The sequence below is a fragment of the Cervus elaphus genome, chromosome X, assembly GCF_910594005.1.
Source record: "Cervus elaphus chromosome X, mCerEla1.1, whole genome shotgun sequence".
Classification (NCBI taxonomy): Eukaryota; Metazoa; Chordata; class Mammalia; order Artiodactyla; family Cervidae; genus Cervus; species Cervus elaphus.
Window position 1 is genome coordinate 43,117,883 of NC_057848.1, and position 20,595 is coordinate 43,138,477.

Here is a 20,595-nt window from a genome sequence, read left to right on the forward strand (position 1 = left end):
TCTCACATATGAGTGAGGAAAATCATTCTTGATCCTCTCTCCTAAGGGCCTTTCCCAGGTGGCGCTAGGGGTAAGGAACTCTCCCAGACACATAAGAGACTGGGGCTCCATCTCTGGCTCAGGAAGATCCCCTGGAGGAAGGCATGGCAACCCACTCCAGTATCCTTGCCTGGAGAACCCCATGGACAGAGGAGCCTGGTGGGCTACAGTCCGTGGGGTCACAGAGAGTCGGACACGACTGAGTCGTTAGCACAGCGGCACGCCCTGTGCTCTCCTAGATCCTTCTCTCCCTTGACCTTCCTGATGAGAGGCTGTTTGGCAGAATCGGCGTGAAGTCAGGGGCGTGGTCAAGTTTGGGGTCTGGGTGATGAATGGGGAGAACCCCTGCAGGTGACTTCTGAGGAGTCGTCCCTTACTAACCCTCAATACCTTAGTGAAGGTGGGATGCATGCAGAGAGGAACATGGAACCAGACATTAGCACATGGGAAATGGAGAGCCAGTGGGAATTTGCGGTATGGCTCAGGGAACTCAAACAGGGGACAAGCTAGAGGGGAGATTCTAGAGGGAGGGGACATGTGTACACCTGTGGCTGATTCATGCTGATGTTGGGCAGAAACCAACACAATACGATAAAGCTATTATCCTTCAATGAAAAATAAATAAATACCTGAGTGGCCATCCAACCTGCAAGCAGCTGTGGCAGAAGCCTCGGAAGAAGTTTATGAGTCCCTGTTCCCCAGGGTTTTCAGAAGGAAAGTTTGAGTGCTGCTATGGCAACAGCTATTTCAAATCCTGAAGATGATGCTGTGAAAGTGCTGCACTCAATGTGCCAGCAAATACGGAAAAGTCAGCAGTGGCCACAGGACTGGAAAAGGTCAGCTTTCATTCCAATCTCAAAGAAAGGCAATGCAAAAGAATGTTCCAACTACCACTCAACTGCATTCATCTCACATGCTAGCAATGTATTTCTCAAAATTCCCCAAGTTAGGCTTCAACAGTACATGAACTGAGAACCTCCAGATGTTCAAGCTGGATTTGGAAAAGGCAGAGGAACTAGAGATCAAATTGCTGACATTGTGGGATCATAGAAAAAGCAAGAGGATTCCAGACAAACATCTACTTCTCTTTTATTGGCTACACCAAAGCCTTTGACTGTGCGGATCACATCAAACTGTGGAAAATTCTTCAAGAGATGGGAATATCAGATCACCTTACCTGCCTCCCGAGAAATCTGTAGGCAGGTCAGGAAGCAACAGTTAGAACCAGACATGGAACAATGAACTGGTTCCAAACTGGGAAAGGAGTATGTGAAGGTTGTAGATTGTCACCCTGCTTGTTTAACTTATATGCAGAGTACATCATGTGAAATGCCAGGCTGGATGAAACACAAGCTGGAATCAAGATTGCCAGGAGAAATATCAATAACCTCAGGTATACAGATGACACCACCTCTATGGCTGAAAGCGAAGAGGAACTAAAGAGCCTCTTGATGAAAGTGAAAGAGGAGAGTGAAAAACCTGGCTTGAAACTCAACACTCAAAAAAGGAAGATCATGCCATCACTTCATGGCAAATAGATGGGGAAACAATGGGAACAGTAAGAGACTTATCTTTTTGGGCTCCAAAATCACTGCAGATGGTGACTGCAGCCATGAAATTAAAAGACGCTTGCTCCTTGGAAGAAAAGCTATGACCAACCTAGACTGCATATTAAAAAGCAGAGACATTACTTTGCTGGCAAAGGCCCATCTACTTCAAAGCTCTGGTTTTTCCAGTAGTCATGTATGGATGTGAGAGTTGGACTGTAAAGAAACCTGAGCACTGAAGAACTGATGCCTTTGAACCGTGGTGTTGGAGAAGACTCTTGAGAATCTCTTGGACGGCAAAGAGATCAAACCAGTCAATCCTAATGGAAATCAGTCCTGAATATTCATTGGAAGGACTGACGCTGACGCTGAAGCTCCAATACTTTAGCCACCTGATTGGAAGAAGTGACTCATTGGAAAAGACCCCGATGCTGGGAAAAATTGAAGGCAGGAGGAGAAGGGGATGACAGAGGACGAGATGGTTGGTTGGCATCACCGACTTGACGGACATGAATTTGAGCAAGTTCCAGTAGTTGGTGATGGACAGGGAAGCCTGTTTTGGTGCAGTCCATGCAGCTGCAAAGAGTCAGACACAACTGAGCGACTGAACTGAACTGATGGCAACAACAGCATCAACCAGTGGGAGGGAAAGCCCAGACATTTCTGTCTGCTTCGGTTCAGTCAAGGAGGGGAAACTGGAGACAGCTGAGGAAGGAGGGTGTTGTCAGTTACAGAAACTTACCTGACCTCAGCAACAGGAAGAGTCTAGAGTTGCCTTAGTTTCTTCCCAGCAAGAGGTTAGTTTGCAGGGTTGTGCCACAAGGAATTACAATGATAAGTGTCGTAGCTGATATGTACTGTATTCTTACTGTGTGCCAGTCACTGGGTTAAGGTCTCAGTATGTATGAAGTCGTTTAATTTTCAAAGCACATAGTAGTATTGTCACATTAAATTACAAAAAACAGGGAACAAAACAGAGACACAGCATTTACTTTGTTCAAGACAAACCCTGAACCCTCCGTGTTTTACTTGGTTGTTTCTAAATTCTAAGGTCAGGGCCTCCAGTTGTGCCTGATGGTTTCTTTCTTACTATCTTTTTTTGGCCACACCCTGTGGCACTCAGGATCTTATCTCCCCAACCAGGAATCAAACCCACGCCCCCTGCAGTGGAAGCGCAGAGTCTTAACCACTGGACCACCAGGGAGGTCCTTTGATGGTTTTTTTAAAAAATACCTTTTATGAAACACATAGAGAGACAGTCTACTATAATGGTTACCAGCAGAGTCAGGAGTAATTTACAAAACGTTTCTCTTTGTCAATTTCCTTGCCTCCAAAATGGGGATAAAGATAAAACCTACTGAGTATGCTTTTTGTGAGGATCAAATCAGGTACTTCACTGACAGATTGAAAATAGTATATGGTAGTATTTCTCTATAACCTTTAGATATTATTTCTATTATTAATATTAGTAGGAGGAGGAGTATGACAAGGTCTTAATTGGTAAAATGAAAAGATTATGACCTCTGTCCAAACCCAGTTTTATTTTACTAATATTACTAGTCTATGAAATCTCCAAGGCTTGGAGCCCCTGCCCTTAACCATGGTGCTTGTATATAGAGTGGTTGGTTTCTCCTGTTAAGACAATGTCTCAGTCCCAATAAAGAAAGGGAAGTGCTTAGCTGAGTGCCATCTCTGAGCTCATTTCCTGGAGAACAGCACAGAAACCTGGGACCCACATAGAGACTATGCTGCTGAGACGGCCTGGAGAGGGAGAGGCATGCGGGTGGGGAGGAGAAAGTGTGAGAGGCACCGAGGCTTTATAGCAAGAAGAGGAACTTTGGACTCGGATTGAAATCAGAGCTCTGCCACTACTGGCTCTGTGACTTTGAACAGAGCTTTCTGAGCCTCATCCATACAACGGGATCTTAATAGTAGTTAGTCCATAGAGCTGAAAATAAGATGAAGAGATTCACGTGGAGCACTCAGAAGAAAACATGGCAAGCTGTGGTGTTCAGTAAACATTTGCTACCGCCAAGATGATGAAGACACTAATACAGTAGACAGAACTAAAAAGCAGAGGAGTCAAAAAGAGCCCACTGCTTCCCAGAAGCAGGGAGAATTTTCTCAGTGCACCAAGGACAGATGTGTCTTGACCTCTCCCTCAGTAGGGTCAATGCCCCACAGCCAAGAAAGAAGGAGGATTTGTATGGCCCCTCACTGATGAGCACACATGCTCCAGAGCTATGAATACTGCTGATGCTGGAGACTGGCCCGAGTTCTGCTCACTCGCCTGAATCCCACAAAGCCCATCAGATCAACTGCTATGAACCTCTGGTGCCACAGCAGGCCCCAAACCAGAATTCTCCCTGGCCACAGAAGGAAAAAAAAATAGTTATGGCAGAAGTAGCAAAAGTTGGGGTTTCCCTGGTAGCTCAGCTGGTAAAAAAAAAACCACCTGCAGTGCAGGATACCCAAGATCTATTTCTCGGTTGGGAAGATCCCCTGGAGAAGGGATAGGCTACCCATGCCAATATTCATGGGCTTCCCTGGTGGCTCAGATGGTAAAGAATCCTTCTGCAATGTGGGAGACCTGGGTTTAATCCCTGGGTTGGGAAGATCCCCTGGAAGAAGGCATGGCAACCCAATCCTGTATTCTCGCCCGGAAAATCCCCGTGGACAGAGGAGCCTGGGGGTCTCGCAAAGGGCCGGACTGAGCAACTCAGCACAGCACAGACCAACGGAAAGAATAATGTAAAAATGGTATTCAGCTGCACTCTTCTGGACAATCTGGGCAAGGACTTTCCCAAAGACATCTCTGGGTCTACTCACTCAATCCCGGGGCCTCAAGGGATATTCATAGGCTCTCCCCACTAAGGAACTCTAATCTGGGGCCAGCAACCAGACTATGAGGAACCCGACACGGAGTCCCACTAGAGTCTGCATGGTGATGGCCCTGGATTTCACCTTTGTTGGTGAATCTGGAGATGAATCAGGCAGCCCCAGTGTCTTAGTCAGCTCGGGACACAGTTATTGGCCTCTTATTGGCCCTTGGTGGATACTGTGCACATGATTCATGGCTGTGAAGTAATCTTTAAAAAAAAAATTTATTCATTTATTTGGCTATGTCAGGTCTTAGCTGCGGCAAGTGGGATCTCTGTTGCTTCATGTGGGATAATTCATTAAGGCACATGGGCTCTGTAGCTGTGGGCACATATGGCTAAGTAGCTCTGAGCCATGTAGGATCTTAGTTCCCTGACCAGAGATCAATTCTGCATCCCCTGCGTTGGAAGGTGGATTCTTAACCACCAGACCACCAGAGAAGCCCCTAAAGTAATCTTAAGACCATAAATTCCAATCGTGGCATGGATCCAAGCAGATGTCTCAACTCACCTGGTGGAGTTGGCTCAGGAATCTTCTATAGAAATGGTACATACAGGAATGAGCAAAACGCAGCCCAGATGGGGTCTCACAACTCCTTGAAAAGTTCTCAGGGGTGTCTCTTTGGCTTCCTGGCATATTGCCCAAAGAGCCACTGCTTCCACTGGCCCTCTGAGGGTCCAGGTACGAAGACCTTCTGGATCACCAATGCCCAACCATTTTAGCACCAGGAACCAGTTTCGTGGAAGACAATTTTTCCAGGGACAGGGCGGGGGTCATGGTGGTTTCAGGACAATTCAAGCACATTACATTTATTGTGTACTTTGTTTTTATTATCATGACATCAGCTCCACTTAGATCATCAGGCATTAGATCCCGGAGGTTGGGGACCGCTGTCCTGGACCATAAATGGGCCTGATCAGCACACCTGATGGCTCCTCCCAGGCAACTACTAACAAGCAGGAATGGGGCACAGCTGCCATCGAATCTGAGAATGGCCTTTCCGTTACTGAGTGTGAGGAGGGATGCTCATTGCAATGGGCAGAGCCTCATGCAGTGTGGATGTCTGTCCGGGTCACTTCAACAAGAAGGCTTGCTGTATCTTCACTGAACCGTGGATATGGCTAATAGCCTTGCCATTCGGTCAGGCTTCTGGCAAGACTCAGACTGGCATATAGAGCAAGACTCCCTGTGGGGACCACCTGTGTTCCTCTCTAGGTAAGGTGTTTTTATTCTCTACTTTTTTCAAGATTTTCTCTGTGTTTGGTTTTCTGCAATTTGAATATGATAGGCCTAGGTGTTTTTTTTTTCCTTTTGACATTTATATTGCTTGGTGTTCTCTGAACTTCCTATATGTGTCGACCTGTCATTTATTTTAGAAAAAATCCCAGTTATTATTACTTCAAATATTTCCTCTGTTTCTTTCCTCTTTCTTTGCTTTGAGTAGCCCCATTATACATGTTATACCTTTTGTAATCGTCCCACAGTGATTGGAAGATATTCTAATCTACGTTTTATTAATTTTTTTCTCTACATTTCAGTTTGGAGGGTTTCTACTGAGACATCTTCAAACTCTCTGATTCTAATCCCAGCCCTTTCCAATCATCTGATGGGTCCATTAAATATATTCTTTATTTCTTTAGTTTTTTATTCTACTATTTCCTTTATATTCTTTCTAAGGATTTCTATCTCTCTGTTTACATTATCCATCTCTTCTTGCAAGTTGTCCACCTTTTCCACTAGAGCCCTCAGCATATTGATCATATTTATTTTAAATTCTCAGTCTGATAATTTCATAATCTCTGCTATACCTGAATCTGCTTGTGGCACTTGCTTTGTCTCTTCAGACTATTTCTTCTTTTCTTTTATCATGCTATGTAATTTTTTTATTGAAAGCCAGTAACGATCAGGTATTTGGAAGTACACAGGACTTTGTATGACATCTTATTTTTATCTGACCAAGAGATACGCTGTGTTTACTGTTTTCTGTATCTGTAGTATCAGAGGATTCAATTTCCACACATGTGTTTGTCTTTATCTGTTGCATCTTTCATTTCCCTTAGAAGCCCCTTCTTAAATAGAGTCTGAGCCTTCCATTCTTTCAGCTGTGACCCACTGTATTATAAGGAGACCTTGTTGATGTTTGGTCAAGTCTGGGTTGAGGGGACACGTTCTATAATCTGATGCTTTGGTCTCAGTTTTTAAAATTTTTTTATTTTTTTTTATTTATTTTTTTTTTTGGTCTCCGTTTTTTAGTGTGCCTGACTCCCTGGACTATGACCTTCACAAGTACTCCTCAGCTCTTTTCTTCTCTTCGGTGAAGGTGGATGTCTAGAAGGTTTGAAGTCTGGTAATCTCCCTTACCCCAAGTCCAAGAAGGCTCTGGTGAAGTCTTCTCCCTTGCTGCATAGGCCATTGTTATGGAGAATACTCTTCGCTTGTTTCCAAATAGTTACTTCTCCCCTCTTTCTTGGTCAAACAGGAGGCAATTTTTCTCTGATCTTTACCAAAGAAAACCTGTTGGGGATCCTAGGGGTAAACACCATGATTGTGGGGTCGGGGGTTGCTTTGATTAGGTCCCTAGGAATTTTTAATTCTCAAGTTAGTCCACACTCAGTCACCAGCAATTCATTGAAGCTACCTTTTAAGTTCCAGTTTTATAGATTTCAAGATTTTCTGCCTCAGGTGTGCTGAATCTCTGTTCACTATAATCTGTAATCTTGAGAATCAACAGTTTGGGGATTACAATTTGTCCCATGACTTCAATTCTGTGATGGAGTCAAGAATAGTCATTGATTTTTAATCTATTCATATTCTTTTCTTGTGAGGGTGGGATGATGACTTGCAAGCTCTTATTGGAGTGGAATCTTTCCTTTTGATTTTAGAAATTGTTTTCTTTAGCTCTTTGGATACATCAGGGCTTCCCATGTGGCTCAGCTGGTAAAGAATCCGCCTGCAGTGAGGGAGACCTGGGTTTGATCCCTGGGTTGGGAAGATCCTCTGGAGAAGGAAAAGGCCACCCACTCCAATACTCTGGCCTGGATAATTTTATGGACTGTATAGTCCATGTGTTAGCAAAGAGTCAGACATGACTGAGCGACTTTCATTTCTCCACACTTGGATACATTAAAATATCTGAAAAAAAGTCCACTAAAAGGCATGGAAGAATCTTCAATGCATTATTACTAAGTGAAAGAAGCCAGTTTCAAAAGGCTACATGCTGTATGAGTCCATTCATATGCCATTGTGGAAACGGCAGAAGTGTGGAGACAGACAAAAACAAAAAAGATCAGTGGTTGCCAGGAGTCAGGAGAAGGGAGGAGTAGGCAGAACACAGAGGATGTGGGGGGTGGTGACAATACTCTGTTTGACAGAATAATGATGGATACACGTCATTAATACATTTGTCCAAATCCCAAGAAAGTACACCACCTAGGGTCCCCTGGTTACTTCTCCAAACTCCTTTGGAGCCTCTCTCCTCCTCACTCCTGATATCTAGCCACTCCTGGGCCTTTCCTAGAACATGTGAAACCTTCCCAGTTCAGGATTTTTGCCGAACAACTTTCATCCGGCTTAGGTATCCTTCAGGTTGAGCTTCTGTGTCCCTTCCTTGACCTTACAACCCAAGTCAGAATCCATGTATTCTCTCTCCTTGTACCACGTTCCTTACGTGGACACATCACCATTTGTGTATTTATTGGTTTCCTGTCTGGGTCCCTAGTTGGGAGGCAAATTTCATGACAGGAAGGAAAGCATCCTTCTCCCTGAGGTCTTCCCAGCACCCAGCCCAGGGCCCAAATGGAGTAGGTGCTCGGTTGACACAGGTGGAATGAGGGAATAAAGGAGGTTTGTTCATCCATTCTGTAGCAGTTGATGCTGTTATCTCTGAGGAGTGACGTACCTGCTGCCGCACAACTAGCAGGTGGACATAAATGGGTGAGAACTCAGAATTAACAGTTCTTAGGTGAATATGCATCTAGGAAAGTATTTGCGAAGGGGATGGAAAGTAGGGGTGGGGGAGAAGTCGGGTGTGGAGCAAGTCAGTTTGGAAGATTCCAGACCAGTGACTCTCAGGGAAATAGTCCCCGGCGGAGGACCTGCAAGACATAGTTTCAGGATTTACAGTTGTTGGAAAACGTCCTCCGTTTTCATAATACAGATTGCTGATAAACGGTCCTGCTTGAGGGCTAATAGAAAACACAGCGCTTTCCCTGTAAGGGCAGGTTTTGCAGTTTATGGGAAGGAGTCAGGCTTAAAAGGCTCCATGGAAACTGCCCCCCGCCCCCGCTTTCTACCATTTTTCTAGGCAGAGCAAAGGGCTGCGGGGCGCGGGAGACGTCACCGGCGGTGCCAGGACCACACTCGCAGAGCGGAAAGTAGATCTTGGTGACCCTGCATCCCGCAGGCTGCACATCGCCCTCAGTCTGCACCTCACTTCTCAGACTCCACACGTCCCCACTGCAGCCCCTAGTAACCCCCAGTTCACCGCCTTGTCACCTAGCAGTCTCACATCGCCGCACAAAGGGCCAGAAGCTTGTCGGGACGGCGAGGACGCGGAGAGTCTGCGTGGAGCCAAGTCCCCAGCAGAGGGCGCGGGAGAGCCTCCCTGCGCCCGCGGGACAGGCGCGCGCCCGGCCGCCCCCGCGCCTGTACCTCCTGGCAGGTTGGGAAGTCAAGGCCGCCGCCTCCGCCGCCGCCGCCCCCCCCCTCCCCCGCCTCCGCCCCCCCCCCCCCCCCCCCCCGCCTCCGCCTTTCTAAGAAACACTCTTCCGACTTCCTCTGCTGGGCAGTGAGTTCGCCTATACCTGTGTGCTCAGTCGCTAAGTCGTGTCCGACTCTTGGCGAGTCCATGGATTCTACCCCGCCAGGCTTCTCTGACCACGGAATTTTCGAGGCAAGAATACTGGAGTGGGTTACCATGTCCTACCCCAGGGGATCTTTCCGGCCCAGGGATCGAACCTGTGTCTCTTCTGTCTCCAGCATTGGCAGGCAGATTCTTAACTGCTGAGCTACCAGGGAAGCCCTAAATGGCCCTATGGATAGCCGAGAAATAAAGGTTAGTTATTATTATTATTATTATTATTATCATTTTCTGATGTATGGGTAACGGGTGATCTTAAGAAAGAAACCAAGAGTCTATGGACTGAGAACGGGACCGGGGATTGTGTTTGGCCTCTTTGCTTTTGTTTCTTTTTTGGCTTGGGTCGCCCGGTGTGCTGTTTCGGCATATAGTGTTTTTTGTTTGTCTGTTAATGTGTAGGTTAAAAATCGGCCTTCTCGGGAGACTGGGGTTGACATACACACTCTAATGTATATAAAATAGATAACAAAGAAGGACCTACTGTGTAGACCAAGGAACTCAATATTCTGTATTGGGGAACGAATCTTAAAAAAGAGTGGATACTGGTGAATGTGATGTGGCAGCCTGGATGGGAGGGCAGTCTGGGGGAGAATGGACACATGTGTAGATATGGCTGAGGCCCATCGGCTGTTCACCGGAAATTATCACAACATTGTTAATTGACAACAGGGAAGGTGTGACGAGACCTTTTTGGACATTAAATCCCCACACGGCCTTCTTAAATGTTTCTTTTTTTGTAAAGAACTTCCTTAGGAATGAAATTGACCAACTCAAAGAATGTTAGAGCTGGAAGGAATTTTTATGAAATTAAACCACCTTCTTGTTATTACATATGTGGAATAGGAAGCCCAGAGAGGATAATGACAGACCACCTGAGTGCAGTCGGTTTCCAGCCTGGAGCTCAAGCTGGAAGCAGTATCTCTCAGGGAAACGGAGTAGTGTGATGTTTAAAGATTTTATTCTATTCTTTATTAGGTAATAATTGTTGTAGGGCAAGTTGGAAGTTCAGGTTTTCATTCACCTTGCATCCTACCACTTCAAAATGATTGTTGTATTCTTCTGTATAATTTTCCAGATGTTTTCGTATATGTAAGTACTGGTAAAATGCTGTCTCAACTAAAATTGGATCATATTATCCATACCTCTTTGCCATATAGTTCCTACCAGATGCATAAAACTGTTGGATGGAGGGACCTTCATTAATTTAATCAGTTCCTTATGATAAGCAAGATTTTTTCAAATGTTAAACTCTTTTAAAAGATGCTGCACTCAACATTCCTGTTTATACATCTTTTGACAAAGTAATGTCTACCTCTTGATCAGTGTGAATTTTTTTTAATGTCAGTTTTAAAGACTATTTTAATTAATTTATTTGGCTGCGCTGGGTCTTAGTTGCTGCATGTGAACTCTTAGGTGTGGCCTGTGGGATCTAGTTCCCTGATCAGGGATTGAACCCGGGCCCCCTGCACTCGGAACTCAGAATCTTAGCCACTGGGCCACCAGGAAAGTCCCCAGTGTGAATTTTTGTAGGAACGTGGGGCGACTGGGTTTGGAATCTGGCTCTGGAGCTTACTGTGTGTCTTTACACAAATCACAACCTTTCTAGGCTCCAATTTCCTAATCTTTTAAGTGGAAGCAATCAGGCTACTGATTGTTTACAGTTATGGGGAGGATTAAATGAGATAATACATGTGAAATATTTGGTTAGTGCCTAGCACATAGCAAGTCCTAAATCAATATTAGCCACTGTTGCTGTTACTATTGTTGTTAATGCCACCATGACCCCTGAAGAAAACTGGTTCTTCAAAGAAACTCCCGTAGTTTCTATTACTCTTTAAAAGAGAGTAATCAGAATTTCAGGAGGAAGTCTTTAGGTGTAAAACTTTAGTAGCTAAATTAATATTTTCTATTTCTAACTTTGTTTACCCAGAGGATAAATAATAATTTTAAATGAAGTGTGTGCTGTGTAGCTATTTACCATGCTCTGCTTGCATAGCTTTCTGCCAGTCAAACCAGGAAAGCAGAGCTTTTTGCTGGATGTTCTTATGTAAGAATCAGCTGTTTTGTGATGGATAAAGCCACTTCCGATTCTTTCTCCTTTGGAAAATGCTCCAAGCCCGTCTTATCCCATAAAATCAGCAGAATATCTGTGCTATCATCTTTGCAACTTCCCTGTATCTTCAAGCTCTTCTCCTGTGATTGGGCCCACTAGTTCTTATTCCTAATAGATGTGGGAGAGTGCACAGAGCCAGAAGTTGTTGCCTCTCAAAGTTTGCTTTTCAATCTGGGAAGATATCCAAGGGTCACACTGGGACAGATTTCAGGTTCATATTCGCACCTGAAGCTTTGTAAACTAGTTACGCTTCCTCCCAAAGCCTATATACTATCACCCTTATTTGTCCAAGGATCATGAAAAAGTAAGGAAACACTCATTCTGTTCTATAGGTTGATTTTGTTTGTATTTACACGTTTTTAATTGAGTTATAGTTGACGTACAATGTTATGTAAGTTTCAGGTGTACAACATAGTGATTCACAATTTTTAAAAGTTATACTCTGTTTATATTTATTATGAAATATTGCTATATTCCATGTACTGCACAATATGTCCTTGTAGCTTCTTTATTTTATACAAAGTAGTTTGTTACCTATCAATCCCTTACTCTTATCTTGTCCTTCCCCACCTGTCTCCCCACTGGTAATCACTAGTTTGTTCTCTATATCGGTGAGTTTAGTTTCTTTTCTTCGGTCATAGTTACTTGCTTGTTTTATTTTTTAGATTCCACATACAAGTGGTATCATTCAGTTATTGTCTTTCTCTGACTTATTTCACTAAGCATAATGCTCTCCAAGTCCATCCATGTTGTTACAAACGACAAAATTTCCTTCGTTTTATGGCTGAGTAGTATTCCATTGTGTGTGTGTCTATATATATACACCACATCTTCTTTATGCATTCCTCTGTTGATGGACACTTGGGTAGCTTCCATATCTTGGTTATTGTAAATAGTACTGCAATGGATGCCGTGGTGCATATATCTTTCCAAATGAGTCTTTCAATTTTTTTCGGATAGCTCCCTAGGAACACTCACCCTCTTTGAGAAGCTGGTGGAATGTCCAGAGGTTGATGGCCTAGCTCAGAAGTCAGCGGTCAGCGACCAAAAGTCATGGTGACCAGTTTTCTGAAATGCTGCCAGTAACTCCACGCTTACTTAGGGTAGCTTCCTCTTCTGCTCCACCGAGCATTGTGGACAGAGACACTCAACAGGATGGGTGGCATAAATGTGGTGGTTACATGAGTCCTTTGTGGACACAGCTTTTGTGGAATCTGAGCACCAAATGCTGGGACATCCTTGTCTAACTGAGGCCCGGGATGGCCCCGCGTGTGTCATTTGCCATGCTGTGTCGTCCTTTCCTCCGGTAATGACCAGGTCCAGTCTCCTGTGGTGTCTGTCTCTGCTTGTTGCCGTGGGTTTGTCAGTTTAGCTAGGCTCGAGCTTCGTTTCCTGAGTTTGCCTTCCCTTCCTGAGTGAAGGTTGGCCGCAAGAAAAGCTGGGGCAAGATTTGTCAGGTGGGAGTGAAGCCCCAGCCATTGTGTTCTGAAGTTGGGTGTACGAGCAGGTGTGATTGCCACTTGTATGCACTGGCCCCGACTCGCTGACACCCCTTGTTGCCGTGGGCCAGCACGGAAGCCGAGTGTGTGTGTGTGTGTGTGTGTGTCTGTGTGTATGTCTGTGTGTGTGAGTGTGTGTGTGTGTGTGTGTGTGTATCTCAGATTATTTTCAGCCAAGAGCAGTTGGCTGCTGTAAACATTAAGGTGAATATGTCTTTTCAAATTAGAGTTTTCATTTTTTTTCTGGATCCAGGAATGGAATTGCTGGATCAAATAGTAATTCTTTTTTAAATTTTTTGAAGAACCTCCATACCAGTTTCCATAGTGCCTGCACCAATTTACATTCCCACCAACAGTATAGGAGGGTTTCTTTTTCTCCACACCCTGTCTACCATTTCTTTGTAGAGTTTTTGATGACAGGCATTCTGACCTGTGTGCGGTGTTACCTCATTGTGGTTTTGATTTGCATTTCTCTGATGAGTAGCCATGTTGGTCATCTTTTCATGTGCCTCTTGGCCCTCTGTATGTCTGCTTTAGAGAATATCTATTTAGGTCTTCTGCCCGTTTTGTGATTAGGTTGTTTATCTTTTCTGCATTGAGTTGTATGAGCTGCTTGTGTATTTTAGATTTCTTAGGTTTACTTTTTGAATTTAATCTTTCATTTTTTTTCTGCAGTGTTTTTGGGGCCATGCTGCATGCCTTGTGGGATCTTAGTTCTGAATTAGGGATAGAACTTGGGCTCTCTGTGGGAGAAGGCGAGGGTGGGATGCTTTGAGAGAATAGCATTGAAACATGTATGTCATCATATGTGAAACAGGTCGCCAGTCCAGGATCGATGCATGAGACAGGGTGCTCAGGGCTGGTGCACTGGGATGACCCTGAGGGATGGAATGGGGAGGGAGGTGGGAGGCGGGTTCAGGGTGGGAAACACATGTACACCCATGGCTGATTCATGTCAATGGATGGCAAAAAGCTGCACTACAATATTGTAAATAATTAGCCTCCAATTAAAATAAATTAATTAGTTAAAAATAAAATGAATAGATACCCAGCAAGGACCTACTGTATAGCACAGGGAACTCTGCTCAATGTGAGTGCCTGCTCAGTCACTTCAGTTGTGTCGGACTCTGCAGCCCTATGGACTGTAGCCCACCAAGCCCCTCTGTGCATGGGATTCTCCAGGCAAGACTACTGGAGTGGGTTGCCATGCACTTCTCCAGGGGATCTTCCTGACCCAGGGATCGAACCTGCATCTCCTGCATTGCAGGCAGATTCTTTATCACTCAGCCACCAGAAAAGTTCTGCTCAATATTCTGTAATAATCTAAATGGGAAGAATTTTGAAGAAAATAGACACATGTGTGTGTATAACTGAATCACTCTGCCGTACACCTGAGACAGACACGACATTGTTAATCAACTATACCACAACACAAGAGAAAAATAAAAAAGAAGAAGGACTCGGGCTCTCGGCGGTGAGTGAGGAGTGCTGGGTGCCGTGCTGCCGGGCAGTTTGCTATGTTGTGGATAATAACCCCTTGTCAGTTGCATCCTTTGAAAATACTTTCTCCTATTCAGTAGGTTTTCTTTTTAGTTTTGTTGGTGGTTTCCTTTGCTGTGCATAATAAGCTTTTCAGTTTGATTAGGTCCCATTTGTTTACTTTTGCTTTGATTGATGTTTCTTTTGCCTTGGGTGATTGATCTAAGAAAATGTCACTATGATTTATGTCACAGAATGTTTCACCTATGTTTTTTCTAGGGGTTGCACAGTGTCTTGTTTTACATTTAAGTTTTTAAACCATTTTGAGTTTGTTTTTGTGTGTGGTGTGAAGAAATGTGCTAATTTCACACTTTCATGTGTAGCATCCAGTTTTCCCAGCACCGCTTGCTTGTCTTCTCCGTTGTATAGTTTTGCCTCTTTTGTCATGGATTAATTGACAGCAGGAGTGTGGGTTTATTTTGGGGGTCTCTATTCTGTTCTTTGATCTATATGTCTGTTTTTGTTCCAGTACCATGGTGGTTTGATTACTGTGGCTGACAAAAGAATTTTTGATTTGTCAAAAAAAAAAAAAAAAAAGATTTGTACATGACAGTTAACTAAGGCTCTGTTACCCTTGCGTTCTTTTTTTAGTGTTAATTGTTGACTATTTCTTTTTAATTAATTAATTAATTTCTTTATTTGGCTGCACTGGGTCTTTGTTGTGGCATGTGGGACCTTAGTTCCCTGACCAGGCATTGAACCCAGGTGCCCTGTAGTGAGAGTACAGAGTCTTAGCCACTGGACCACCAGAGAAGTCCCACCCTTGCTTTCTTTTTAAAAAACATTTATTTATTTATTTTTGACGGCACTGGGTCTTTGTTGCTGCGTGCGAGCTTTCTCTGGCTGTGGTGAGTGGGGGCTGCCCTCTAGTTGTCCTGCATGGGCTTCTCGCTGCAGTGGCCTCTCTCGCTGTGGAGCATGGGCTCTAGGGTGCCTGCGCTTCAATAGTTGCAGCTCGTGGGCTCAGTAGTTGTGCTTCCTAGGATTTAGAGCACAAGCTCAATAGTTGTGGCACACGAGCTTGTCTGCTCCATGGCGTGTGGGATCTTCCTGCACCAGGGATCGAACCCGTGTCCCCTGCATTGCAGGCAGATTCTTTATCACTGAGACACCTGGGAAGCCCTGCAAGGCAGATTCTTAACTCCTGAATCACCAGGGAAACCTCCTTCCTTTCTTTTTTATGTCAAACTCTTTGAAACTGTACTCTACTTTTCTTGCCAACTTATTTTTCTTCTGATTTTCTCTACAATCCCTTGAATGAGACTCCTGCCTTACAAAACACTTTCCACTTCCGTGGGGACTTCCCACACCCAGGTCTCAGTCTCCTTTATTTCTGTGTCTGTCTGTCTCTCCACAGTTGGCTACTTTCCCTTTCTTGAATTGCTCTCCTCTCTGGGTTTCCGTGACCTGCTCTCTTTGGGATTTTATCCTGTCTCTCCAGGTGCTCCTCGTCTGTCTGGTTTGCTGACTTTTCTCCTCCCCACTCTTCAAGGATCAGTTGTTGCCCAAAGCCCAGTTCTTAGCACTCTTGAATTCTCACTTTTCCCTTTATGATCTCCTCTTCTCTCTTGGATTCCACCATCGTCCCTTCACCCTCATGATTCGTTCATACAAATATATGCCTTTATCTCTGCCGGCTATCCTGAATGCCAGGATTGTTTCAGCATCAATTCTTCGGTGCTCAGCTCTCTTTATATTCCAACTCTCACATCCATACATGACCACTGGAAAAACCATAGCCTTGACTAGATGGACCTTTGTTGGCAAAAGAATGTCTCTGCTTTTTAATATGCTGTCTAGGTTGGTCATAACTTTCCTTCCAAGGAGTAAGCGCCTTTTAATTTCATGGCTGCAGTCACAATCAGCAGACTCTGAAAGTGACAGTTGCTCAGTCCTGTCTGACTCTTTGACACCCCATGGACGATACAGTCTATAGAACTCTCCAGGCCAGAATACTGGCCTGGGTAGCCATTCGTCTCTCTAGGGGGTCTTCCCAACCCAGGGATCGAACCCAGGTCTCCTGCATTGCAGGCAGATTCTTTACCAGCTGAGCCACCAGGGAAGCCCTTAGGGGCTCTCAGGGGCACTAAATGGGATCAGTAAATTGAAGCTCATGGGAATAGCCCATGACCAGTGAGAACACAGTTCCCAAAGGAAAAAAATAGAGCCCCTTTTCCTACCCCTGTGGTACTGAGAGCCTAACAGGCAGCAAGGCCAGGGGTCTCAAAACGGAGGAAATAGGCTGCAAGTGCCAGACGTTTTTATCTCTCTTAAGCGGCAGGAGGAGACAAACCAGCGATATTTTTTCTTCTCTATACAAATTTAAAAGGTTTCTCTTAACATGCTGTGTTGCCATGACACCTGGTTTCGCCTGAAGCTAACTACTCTCAAACCTTGAGTTAACCAATACATTTCTTTTTCTTATGGAAATGTTGTCTTAAGCTATGTTAATGTACCCCAGACTCTATCTTCAAGTTGGTTCCACCAAAGGGCCTAACCTACTTACTCAGATATTGTTCCCTAATCTATGTCAAGGAAACTACTTGTTGGTAATCTGCCCTTCTACCAGATTCAAGTCAATCGTTTCATGGCCAGGGATGAATTATCTGGTGCCATTCTAAATTCTAAGACATTCCTTTCTTTTCATTAACAGACTGTGAGTGACTATATAACTTGCAGCTAAACACTAGGAGGTGGGTACTCTTTTGCCCCCTTCTGATGCCTATGTCAGAAGCTTTCTCTATCTCATTTATACTTTAATAAAACTTTATTACACAAAAGCTCTGAGTGATCCAGCCTTGTCTCTGCCCCGGATCGAATTCGTCTCCTCCGGAGGCCAAGAATCCCAGCGTCTTATCGTTCAGCAACAATCTTTCAGTACCTACCTATCTACCATCTATCTATGTGAATATATATATACAGATACAGTCTCTTCCTATAAAGTTCGGGTCCTCCTAACAAAAATATCCTTTAGGGAGGAAGTTAACCCTTCTAAAATCTCACAAAAAACCCATCGTTTTCACTCACTTGTCACTTCATGAATACCTCAGCACCTCAGTTTCCTCATCTATCAGATGGGAACACTGATAACACTTTCCTCGTGGCTTTTCAATTTAATTAAATGAAGCAGAGCATGTAAAACACCCAGGACATCACTTAGTAGATCTAAATAACATACTTAAGTTTTTTTTTTAATAGGTAGAATTGAAATCAAGATCCCCCTTCAATAATCGAGATAGACCATGCCCTTTCCCAAAAAGCTTACTAACTGTCGATAAATACGCTAACCAAAAAAACTTTCATTTCCTACTGACTTCGTTAAGTCTCTGTGCCTCAGCTTCCTCATCTATAAAATGGGAATATTGACAGCACCTTCCTCGTAGATTTTCTTTTTAATTAAATGAAGCTTAACATGTAAAACAGCCACCATTGTTTAGGAGAGCTAACGAACATACACAGTATTGTTTTTTTAAGAGTGCTAAACTCTTTATTTTTCTCCCCTCAGCTTTGGAGATTTTCTTTTTAGCTTACTGATTTTTATTTTTAATTAAATGAAACAGAGCATGTAAACTACCCAGGACATGCTTAGTTGAGTTAAGTAACATACTTAATTTTTTTAATAGAATGGAAATATTTTCCCCCCAAGAATCTAATAGACAATGCCCTTACCAACACAGTTTATTAAGTATGGATAAATATACTCACCAATACATCATCTTTCACTTACTAATTACTTCCTTAATGCCTCTGTGCCTCGGTTTCCTCATATATAGAATGGGAATATTGATAACACCTTCCTTGTACATATTATTTGTAATTACCTGAAGCAGAGCATGTAAAACACTGAGGACATGCTTAGTAGAGTTAAGTAACATACTTAATTTTGTTTTTTTAATAAAATTGAAATCAAGTTTTCTTCCTGAATCATTCTAGATAGACGATGCCCTTTCCCACAAAGATGACTAAGTATAGATAAATATGGTTAGCAAAAGCAATACTCTTTCACTTACTAGCAACTTCATTAAGGCCTCAGTTTCCTGAAGTATAAATTGGAATATTGATAACAATTTCCTCATAGATTTTGTTTTCAATTAAATGAAGCAGACCCTGTAAAACACAGAGAACATTGCTTAGTAGTCTCAGTAACATACTTAATTTTGTTTTATCTTTTGAATAGAGATCACTGAAATTGATTTCCCCCCAGAACATTCTAGATAGACAGTGTACTTTGCACAAAGTTTACCGAGTGTAGATAAATATGCTCGCAAAACAACGGGATCTCTTTCACTCACTAGTAACTTCATTGATGCCTCTGTACCTCAGTTTCCTCATCTATAAAATGGGAATGTTGATAACATACTGCTTGTAGATTTTCTTTGTAATTAAATGAAGCAGAGCATGTAAAATACCCAGGACATTGCTTAGTAGATCCAAGTAACATACTTCATGTTTTTTTTAATAGACAGAATTGAAACCTAGATTTATCTCCTCACAATCTAGATAGTCAAAGCACATTCTCATGAATTTGGCAAAGGGTCGATAAATACCTCACCAAAACGCATCTCTTTCAATTACTAGTTAATTTCATTCATGCCTCTGTGCCTCACTATCCTAATCCATAAAATGGGAATGTTGATAACACCATCCTCGTAGATTTTCTTTTGAAGTAAATGAAGCAGAACATGTGAAACACCGAGGACATTTCTTAGTAGATCTAAGAAACAGACTTCATTTGGTTTACTTTTTTAAGAGATGGAATTGAAAACGAGTATTTTTCCCCCAACAATCTGGATGGTCTTTTCCCAAAAAGTTTACTAAGTATAGATAAATATGCTCACCAAAACGCATGTCTTTCACTTCCTAGCAACTTCACTAATACCTCTGTGCTTCAGTGTCCTCATGTATAAAATGGGAACGTTGATAACACCTTCGGTGTAGTTTTTCTTTTGAATTAAATGCAGGCAAGCAGGTAAAACGAGATGGACTTTGTTTAGTAGATCTAAGTATCATACTTAATTGTGGTGTTTTTTTTCCTACAAGATGGAGTTGACAAGGAGCATTTTTCCCCAATGATCTAGAGACAGGGCCGTTTCTGCAAATTTTACTGTGTCCATAAGCACGCTCACCATAAAGCATCTCTTTCACATATTAGTAAGTTCATTAATGCCTTTGTGCCTCAGTTTACTCATGTATAAACTGGGAGTGTTGAGAACACATTCCTCTTCGGTTTTGTTTTTTTTCTTTTTTTGGATTAAATGAAGCAGCGCATATGACAAATACAGGGTGTTACTTAGGAGATCTAAGTAAAACACTTAAATTCTTTTTATTATAAGAGACAGTTAAAACTGAGTTTCTTTCTCCAACAATCTAGACAGACAATGCCCTTTGCCACAAAGTTTACTGAGTGTACATAAATACGCTCTCAAAGAAATCATCCATTTGACTTCTTGTAACTTCATTAGTGCCTCTGTGCCTCAGTTTCCTCAGCTGTAAAATGGGATGGGAATGTTGATAACACCTTGCTTGTAGATTTTCTTTTTAATTTCATGAAGCAGAGCATATAAAACACCCAGGACATTTCTTAGTGGATCTAAGTAGCATTCTTAATTTTTTTCAATAGAATTGAAATACAGTAATTCCCACCCCCCAAACCTAGATAGAGAATGCCCTTTCACACAACGTTTACTAAGTATAGATAAATACGCTCAGCAAAATCATTGCTCTCACTTACTGCTGCTGCTCCTAGGTTGCTTCCCTCGTGTCCACTCTGTGCGACCTCATAGATGGCAGCCCACCAGGCTCCCCGGGCCCTGGGATTCTCCAGACAAGAACATTGGAGTGGGGTGCCATTTCCTTCTCCAATGCATGAAATACTAGTAGATTTAATAATGGTCTCTGTACCTCAGTTTCCTCATCTATAAAAGGCGAATGTTGATAACACCTTCCTCGTAGATTTTCTTTTGGTTTGTTTTTTCTGTTTTTTTTTTTCCTTTATTTTTATTCGTTGGAGGCTAATTCCTTTCCAATATTGTAGTGGTTTTTGCCGTACATTGACATGAATCAGCCATGGATTTACATGTGTTCCCCATCCCGATCCCCACTCCCGCCTCCCTCTCCACC

The 20,595-nt window shown here is 43.1% G+C and overlaps 1 long non-coding RNA gene across 1 annotated transcript; it reads left to right on the forward strand.

Moving 5' to 3' along the window:
* Positions 1 to 89: 89 nt before the first annotated feature.
* On the forward strand, positions 90 to 14,706 carry LOC122689744. The gene is made up of 3 exons (XR_006339909.1): positions 90 to 212; positions 2,842 to 2,844; positions 14,695 to 14,706. It is a non-coding gene; the product is annotated as an uncharacterized LOC122689744 (long non-coding RNA).
* The last annotated feature ends 5,889 nt before the right edge of the window (positions 14,707 to 20,595 follow it).